General features: G+C 35.9%; 1 long non-coding RNA gene across 1 annotated transcript in view; it reads left to right on the top strand.

Annotated features, from left to right (window-relative positions):
- Positions 1–1907: 1907 nt before the first annotated feature.
- Positions 1908–9528, top strand: part of LOC145239919 (uncharacterized) — a 52280-nt gene continuing 44659 nt past the window's right edge. Inside the window, exon 1 of the long non-coding RNA XR_013862408.1 lies at positions 1908–2370. This is a non-coding gene — a long non-coding RNA (uncharacterized LOC145239919). The remainder of the gene's footprint in view (positions 2371–9528) is intronic.

Raw genomic sequence — 9528 nt, 5'->3', positions numbered from 1 at the left:
TCTACAAAAAATTAAGGATCTGTTTGTTTGTTACAACAATCTCCACATCATATTTTCATACCTGAAAAAATTGGGCTTTATCAAAAAATTTAAAAGAACTCATTTATACAACAGCTACAGCAGGGTGTAAATGCTCCCTGAGCCCAAAGACACTCTGTATAAAATAATTCAGAGGATTGACATGATGTAAAACCCTACAAAGAATAAAGCAAATTGCTGAAAAGTAAACATTTTTGTTTCGCCCAAAGACTTGTTTCACCACACAGTATTTCAAAGTTATTTAAGTTAGAATTGAATTATATTTTTAACACATATGAAGCACGTTTTATAAAATACTTATTCTTTAAAACCATTGAAATATGTGACTAAAAGTAATGAAACCATGAGAAATGTTGAAAATTACATATGATATCACTATTTTATATATTATGTATAATTGTAATACTATGTGATTTGAATTTTCTTTCGACTTTTACTATGATTATATAATATTATATAATACTACACATTTATTGAAGTTTCTGGTAGATATCATCGATACTCTCTACATATTTACCAGTTTCATTCATGTTTCAATTTTTAAAAATTCAATAACTCAAGTGTTATTTATTCGGTAAATTTATACAAATACCGTGACAGCGAATTAGTAGAAAAAAATGTACTTTCCTTGTAGAGTTCTGTGTGCTGAACACGAATCTGAAAACCGCATCCGTCGCAAATTAATAGTTTCGGAGATAATAATGTTTTAAGAAGTGGGGGATCAATTTTCTATAATAATTTAATGTAAAATGAGCACCCACTTTTTGGCCACTCGACAAATTTTTGAAATCACTACCCCCCCCTCTCGACAAATCCTGTGAAATCACTACGCGGCTTCCCTCCCCCCCTCCCCACAAATCCGTTTAAATCACTACGCCCCCCCTCCCCTCTTTTTCAAATTTATGTGACCCTTTTATTTTACTTTTTGGGGAAGGGGAGGGGTGAGGAGAGGGCGCAGTAATTTTATATGATTTCTCTTTCTATAATAATTTAATGTAAAATGAGCACCCACTTTTTGGCCACTCTCGACAAATCTTTGAAATCACTCACTACCCCCCCCCCCCCTCTCGACAAATCCTGGTTCCCAAGCCAGAACTCTGCGACTTCGCTACAAAAAGAGCGCCAGTCCACAGATGTTTTGGGAGTTATATTTAAACAACTGGTGACTGTCTGGTGGTCCCACCGTTTACTCAACCAGTGGTTTACAAACAGAATTACCTTCCATGGAGGAATGTGGGAATTCTGTAAGAATGTCCCCTTATAGTCACTTGCATAAAAGGAACAGTGGCGCCTTTTTTTGGTTTTAGGAATGCGGAATGTACTGTTGCAGCGCCATTCGCCCGTTCTCCCCTGCTCCCTAAAGGTGCAGTTTTTGTTACAACGTGTGCAACTGACGACAGTTGGTAAGACACCGTGTCTTCTTAAAAAATCCACTGACGTTTCTGGTTCCTCGTAAAAGACTTTAATAGCCTTGTAGTGATTATAAGAGCAGTGGTCACAGGCAGACATAATGTTGGAAAAGTGGAAAAGTTAATCAAAGTAGCGTTGAGTGGAAATTAAGTTAACGAAAGTCAAAGTAAAAGAGGTTTGCAAATAAAGGAGTGAAATTGGGGGTAAAAATCCGAAATTGTATCCGAAATGGTAAATTTATACAAATAACGTGACAGCGAATTGGGTAAAAATCCGAAAGTGTATCCGAAATTGGGTAAAAATCGATTTTGTGCGCGTAAAATTGGGATACTGCGCATGAGCAAGTAAAATTGGGGTGGTGAAGTGGTGGGGAATTAATTAAAAAGAAAAGGAAATAATTAATTTATTTATTTTTTTATTATCGCTTATTTTCATTATGGATTATCTTCACTTGTTTTGATTTAAGAGTAGAGCTGATGTACGCCATTTTTGAAAGAAAATATTCCCTTTTAAAAATGTTAATATCTCCGAAACTATTAATTTGCGAGGGGTACGGTTTTCAGATTCGTGTTCAGCACACCGAAACGTAACAGAATACTACGTCTGTTTTTACTAATTCGCTGTCACGGTGTTTGTATAATAATACCATTTATTCTGCACTTCAAATCAATTTTTCAGTTAAATTCGACACTGCTCTTAAAACTTCCGACTTCCAAATGCAATGATCTTTCCAGTTGATTTCCACACATCTGCATAAGTGACACACCTCTGAACTTGTCTCCTGCTCTCTTCACGTCCGCTTTTATAGACTCATTCACAGTCACCATAAAACAAAATGTCTTGCCATGTTAATTTTTCCTTTCTTTCTCTTTCATTTCGTTCCACGACCGACCCTTTGAATAATGCACCCGTGCCAACCAAGTAAGTCACATGTTTCCTTACAATTCCAAAGAATTATGTTTTAGATAATAAAATGTGCGTTCAAATGCATATCATAAACTTACATTAATTGAAACATTTTAAAAGAAAACAATCTTATTTTACTTCAGTTTACCGAATATATTTGCTAGATAGTTTAAAAATTTTTGTTCATGCTTCTATAATTACCGACATGATTGAGATCTTTCTAAGATTTTAGTCATACATGAGACCTTGGTACTTCGTTATCTTTCCCTCTCAGCATTGCTTAACCCAGCATCGTTTGGTAAAATAATTTCTAATGTTGATTATTTTTCTTGGGTTTGTATTACTGTACACATAGATTCGAAAAAGTTGTCAAAAAACAAATATAGAACAAATAAATGTTATCAAAGGCAAGATAAGTTACTTTTCTACCTAACTGGATATATTTTTTGTGTTTTTATTCAGTGTAATATGTTTATTCAGCTCGAAAAACATGCAGTGTTTACCGATGTATTGGAAAATTCAAAATGGCGCCCGACTCTCTCTCAGAGAGGGTACGTTGTGGAAAAGGTATTATAAATAATAAACTAGACAAAATACTGTTAGAAATTCGCTCAATATATGTTACCGTCACATAAGTTGACATATATTCGGTTGTTTTCTAACAGTATTTTGTCTAGTTTATTATTTATAATACCTTTTCCCAAACGTACCCTCTCCGAGAGAGAGTCGGCTGCCATTTTGAATTTTCCAATACATCGGTAAACACTGCATGTTTTTCGAGCTGAATAAACATGTTACACTGAATAAAAACACAAAAAATATATCCAGTTAGGTAGAAAAGTAACTTATCTTGCCTTTGATAACATTTATTTGTTCTATATTTGTTTTTTGACAACTTTTTCGAATCTATGTGTACAGTAATACAAACCCTTTTTCTTTCTTGTTGCATATAACTATATCAGGCTTAATGGGTCCGTTTTTAGGTACATTGCAGTAGGAATTGAAGTGCTCTTTTTGGTATGTTTGTAAGACTTACTGCTGCAATCGATATTCAACATTCTGCTTAGAGGACATGTTTACACATTCGATTATGTCACATTATACAGCTGGATTCCATGTGGCTCACACTATTGCTATGTTGTAAACCTTGCACTTTATGTTGTTCCTAAAACAATTCATCTTCTTAAAAGCATCGGTAATCAAGCCTTGATATTTGACAAGTTTTAATCATTACTCATAATCAAGTGATCCTGCTTTTGCAAGTCTATAGAGTCTTCTTTTCAGTCTCTAAAGTGTTGATTATTTACATAGTTCTGAGTAAACTCACCCAGAATATCATTCTTCTATTTTTAGCGGATGTTCTTGTATTCTTAGTGTTTCTTTTGGAATATTTATGGTTTTCTCATTCTTGCTTATTTGCTAGATAATCTAGTTCCAAATCTTCGGCCAGTTTTGTGTGTGAAGTTATATAATACTGACTTTTGTTATGTTCATGTACCATTTTGAATTGTGAATTTTAGGGGCTCATCGGGTATGTTCCGATCTTCACAATCCTGTCACAATGCTGATTGTCAATCTCTGAGAGACAATTACCTCCTGCTTCTATGGGCAAATACGGCCTAGGCAGTGTTCTACATGTGAGTTCTCATGTGTCTTTCTAAATTACTGTTTTGGGTAATTTTGGAATCCTTTCAGCTTCTGTTTTTATCATCCCATTTTACTCAACCAATGACATTTCTACTGTAATTGTACCCTGTATTAACTTTTAGTAAAACATTTGTACATTTTTCTTAAACCATTTATTCTCTCTTTCTTCCCTGTTCTTGCTTTCTTTTTTCATTCTTATGGCAACTGTTGGGATTCTGCTTTCGAGTTCCTTCCTACTTCTGTCTTATATATTATAATGAGTTTCCTCCTACTTCTATCTCATATAATATAATGAGTTTCCTTCTACTTTTGTCTTCTATATTATAATGAATTCCTTCCTACTATTGTCACATATATTGTAATGAGTTTCCTCCTATTTTTGTCTAATATATTATGTTTCCTCCTACTTCTGTCTCATATTGTAATGAGTTTCCTCCTTCTTTTTTTTAATATATTATAAGTTTCTGTTAGAGGCGATAAATTGGTCCATCTGAAACAATTTCTTTTCTGCAAAAATTCAGCTGATTCTGGAGCTTCCGTTTTCAATATGTGGTCTTGTTTTTGTGCTAAGACGCCCGTTGTTATTGCAATTGAGAGACTCATAATTTTGAGTCTTGCAGCTTAAGATATCTGGTTAAGCTCCAGAGGAAAGGTGTTGTATGTTTCAACCCTGAATAGCAGAAGTAAGTCTTTATTTCTGTCCCTGTAATTCTTGTAGTTTGACATTTGACAATGGAGCTCTTCCTTACATCTCCATACTCTGGACTTATTGACAATCTGGTTCCGCAATTTCTAAGGTTATTGCCAAGTTGTACGCAGTAGCTTTGCTGTTGATAGTAACAAGGAAAAACCCGCAAGTGACAGTGTGAGAGTTTTGCATTATTAGCTGCTGATGATAAGGTACTTATGAGAGCTGACATTTGTGTTTTCATTAAAATTCAAGAGACTTTCGTCACTGACAATTTATTTTTAGGGTGAACTAGTGTATTATTTTTCTTTTCAATGACGTCACTTTCTTTAATTTTCTCAGCCAGGATTTTATTTTATTTGCTTCAAAGTTGGATTAGTGATAGCAAAACACTTTCTTTTGATAAAAAATCCATGGATTTTATGAGTTCTTAATTCTCTATTCTTTGTTGCTACAAATGATGGAAATAAATGGATCTGCATAGATTTTATCAAGACTTTATATCTGAAATCGTCTCATTTCTGTCCTTTATCTTGGGTGTCGGCATTTGTTTGTATTTTTTCATATTTTTTATATGATTATCTCATGGTCTTTTATGAATTATAGCTGACTTTAGAATGAGAAGTATCCTCATTGCAAGTTCCAACAAAAACCTATAAAGATAACCTGAAAAATCCAGGGACGATGTTAAGTTAACATTTCAGTTATTTCCAGTAAGCATTCAGTTTTTTCAGTGAGAATTTTTCTCAGAACGTGAATATTGACATTGTTCATAAAATAATATTTTTCTCTTGTGTGAGTACTCATGTGCATCGCGAGATTTGGTTTCTTGGAATGTGAATATTGACATTGTTCACGAGAATATAGATTTTCTCTTTTTTTTTTTTTTTTTTTTTTTCTTCATCTTTTTCTTCTAGGGGGGGGGGAAATCCAACTAGATGCTAACATTTACCCCTATTTTAGGGAGTGCAACCAAGAGATCTTTTCACAATTCTAGCAGTCCCTTAGTAAGTTTACTCAAATGCATCGCTAGATTTAGTTTCTCAGAACGGGAATATTGACATTGTTCACGTAAATAATATTTTTCTCCAGTATGAGTACTCATATGCATCGCTAGATGTGGTTTCTCGGAGCGTGAATATTGACATTGTTCATGTAAATAATATTTTTCTCTTTTTTATTTTATTTTACTTCAGTAAGTTTTAAAAGATCAAGGGGCTCCCTCCTGGAGCTAATACTTGATTTTGTTGTTATTAAAATTTATATCCGAGGGCTCGTTCTAGTATGAGTACTCATCTGCATCGCTAGATTTAGTTTCTGAGAACGTGAATATTGACATTGTTCACGTAAATCATATTTTTCTCTTTTTTTTATTTATTTTACTTCAGTAAGTATTAAGAGATCAACGGGTTCCCTCCTGGAGCTAACACTTGATTCTGTTATGATTTAAATTTATATCCGAGGGCTCTTTTAAGAATAGATGCTGTTCCCTTTATGGCTGCTATTTGTATTTCGTTACAGCTTGGTCTTCCAGGGATTGCTTCTAAGTATTTATGAAAATTCTTTTTTATTAACCCAGTTGCTCCTATCACAACCGGTATAATGTTTATTTCTTTCAGAGACCATGTCGTTTTTAGATCATTTTTTAGGTCCTGATATTTTGTTATTTTTTCCGGTTCAGCTCTGTTAAGGCCAAAATCATTTGGGACTGTAACATCGATAATGAGCGCAGTTCTTTCAGGCTTGTTCCATATTACAATATCTGGCTTGATGGCCTTGTCTTTTATGTATCTCCCCGCCTGTATGTCTTTGTCATAGAACACGGTCACTTTTCCATTTGATGTTATTGGTGGTGGTTCATATTCCCAAATGTTCGTCGCTCTGTCAAGCTGCATCTCTCCACAGATTTTCCAATGAAGGTACTTACATACTTTGTTGTGGCGAGCAGTGTAGAGGCCATCTGCCAATAAGATTGGGCATGCAGACATTAGGTGGCTTGGGCTCTCAATTGCTGAGTGGCAAAACCGGCATTGGCCATTTGCTTGTAGGCCAGCCATTTTTTTTTAATCCATTTGTGAGTAAGCCTTGGTCTTGACTGGCTACAATGAGTCTTTCCTCATCAAATGGAAGTCTCCCGCTCTTGAGCCATTGGAGTGAAGCATCCCTGTCTATATATTCCTGTTTAAGCTCTTCCAGAAACTTTGCTGCTCTTTTATGTTGTTCCCATCCTTGCTTTCTTGTGTCTATTTCGATTTTGGTGTATTTCTTTCTCTTTTTTCTTGCAATCTGTGTTGCTGGATTATCATATACCTCGGCAGTATTTTCCAGTATGACACCCCCAAAGTTTTCGGCAAGCTTCGTGACTGAGGTTTGTTGAGGTAGACGTTCATGGTGGTCCCTCACTATTTCTATTGTCATATCTGTTGAGCTTTTAATATACTGCCCCATGCTTACTATGGTGGCTCGATATGCATGGTTTATTTCAGTGAGACCGAGGCCACCCTCTCTTCGTGGAAGGTATATCCTGTCCATACATTGATTTCGGTATATTATTTTATGCAAGGTTAAGAGTTTCTTGGTCTTTGTATCTAGCCTATTGATACTGTATTGGGGCCAGTCAATAATACCAAACCCATATGTGATGACAGGGATTGCAAGTTGATTTATAGCAGTTATTTTGTTTTTGGGGCTTAATTCGGATTTGAGGATCTTTTTAAGGCGTGATGTGTATTCTTGTTCCACCTTATGTCTCATTTTTTCATGCTCCACAGTTACATTTTCCTCTATACCGAGGTACTTATGTGGCATCCTCTCCTAGGTCTTCAATCAAGCCATCATTGAACCGAATATTTTCGGATGTCGTCTTTTTTCCTTTTTTTATTGTGCATTTGGCACATTTGTCAAATCCAAACTCCATGCAGACATCTTATGTAAAATTCTTTACATTTTCAATCAGAGAGACAAGCTGTTTTTCTGTCTCTGCATAGAGTTTGAGATCGTCCATAAAAATTAGATGATTTACTCTTTTACTTTTTTCTGTTTTCTTTCCCCTACTAAGACTGTACCCAGCATCACATTTTTTAAGGAGCTTGCTGAGTGGGTCAATAGTAAGGCAGAAAAGCAATGGTGACAGGCTATCACCTTGAAATATACCTCGCTGGACACTGAGATTTGAAGTTTGTATTGTCCCTTCCATGTGGTGTAGAGCCATTGATGTTTGCCACATGGTCATTTGTTTTTTAAGGAATGTCCTTATGCTCTCATCAACATTATATATTTCCAAACATCGCAGTATCCAGGAGTGAGGCACACTATCAAATGCCTTCTTATAGTCTATCCAAGCCATTGATAAGTTTCTTTTACGCTTTTTGCAGTCCTCCAGGATGGTTTTGTTGAGGAGCAGTTGGTCCTTTGTACCAAGTTTATTCCTGGTGCATCCCTTTTGTTCATTTTCAAGGTACTCACCCTCGGTCAGGTGTTGATAGATTGCATCTGCAATCATTCCTGTAAGCCACTTGTATGTGGTTGAGAGGCAGCAGATAGGCCTGTATTTATTGGGCAAGTGAGTCTCTTGGCTCTTGGGTACCAGAGTCGTTTTACCAAGAGTTAACCATTCTGGTGGATCTTCCTTACCGCTGACAACAGTGTGAGTACTCATATGCATTGCTAGATTTGTTTCTCAGAACGTGAATATTGACATTGTCCACGTAAATAATATTATTCTCCACTGTTTACTCATATGCATTGCTAGATTTGGTTTCTCAGAGCATGAATATTGACATTGTTCAGGTAACTAATATTTTTCTCTATCTTTGTCTCCTAGGAGGGATAGGACATCCAACCAGATGTTTAACATTTACCCCCATTTCAGTGAGTCCAACCAAGAGATCTTTTCAGGATTCTTGCCGTCCCTTTCAGTGCAATTGGTTGTATTTCACTTGCACTTGGTTCACTGGGTATGCTTGCTATGTACTTTTTAAAGTTCTTTTTCATAAGCCTAGTTGCTCCTATGATGATTGGTAAAATTGAAACGTCTTTTAATTTCCAATTTCGTTTCATATCATACATAAGTCCTTGATACTTAGTTATCTTTTCCCTCTCAGCTCTGTTAAGCCCTGCATCATTGGGTACACTGACCTTTATTATGGCCGCTTTTGTATTTTCTCTGTCCCAAATCACTATATCCGGTTTAACAGCTGCATTTTCTAGATATGTACCAGTAGGGATTATGTAGTCATAGTGAATGGTGTAGTTGTCATTCCCAACTCTTCGTTCGGGTATATGTTCCCGGAATGTTTTACTACACTGAGCATTTAGTTTCTTACATATCTTCCAATGAAGGTATTTGGAAACTCCGTTATAGCGATCTGTATAATAACCATCTCCAAGTAGGACTTTGCAGCTAGAAATCAGGTGGCCCACACACTTAACCTCAGTGTTGCAGAATCTGCATTTATTATTATTGCTTAGACCACTCATCTTTTTAAAGGTGTTCGTCATGAGGCCCTGATCTTGTGCAGCCAATATCAACCCCTCTTGTTCGTAATGGAGTGATCTTCTTTTGAGCCAGTCCAGGGAACCATCCCTATCGATATATTCTTGGAATAGTTCAGTCGGTAGGTATTTTGCCCGTTTATGGCTGGCCCATTCTTCTGTTTTAATACTATGGAACTGGCTAGTTTTTTTTTCTGACTTTTGTGGGCTATGTCAGTGGCAGGCTTGTTTGGATTCTCAGCATCATTTGTAAGGCTATCCTTTCCAAAATGAGTGGCAAGTTGTGTTATAGATGTTGTACTACTTGCTCGGTTCTCATAATGGTCTTAAATTTTCATCAGCTT

This window comes from Euprymna scolopes, chromosome 19 (genome assembly GCF_053919585.1).
Source record: "Euprymna scolopes isolate OS-2025 chromosome 19, ASM5391958v1, whole genome shotgun sequence".
NCBI lineage: Eukaryota > Metazoa > Mollusca > Cephalopoda > Sepiida > Sepiolidae > Euprymna > Euprymna scolopes.
This window is presented reverse-complemented; position numbering and strand designations above follow the sequence as displayed.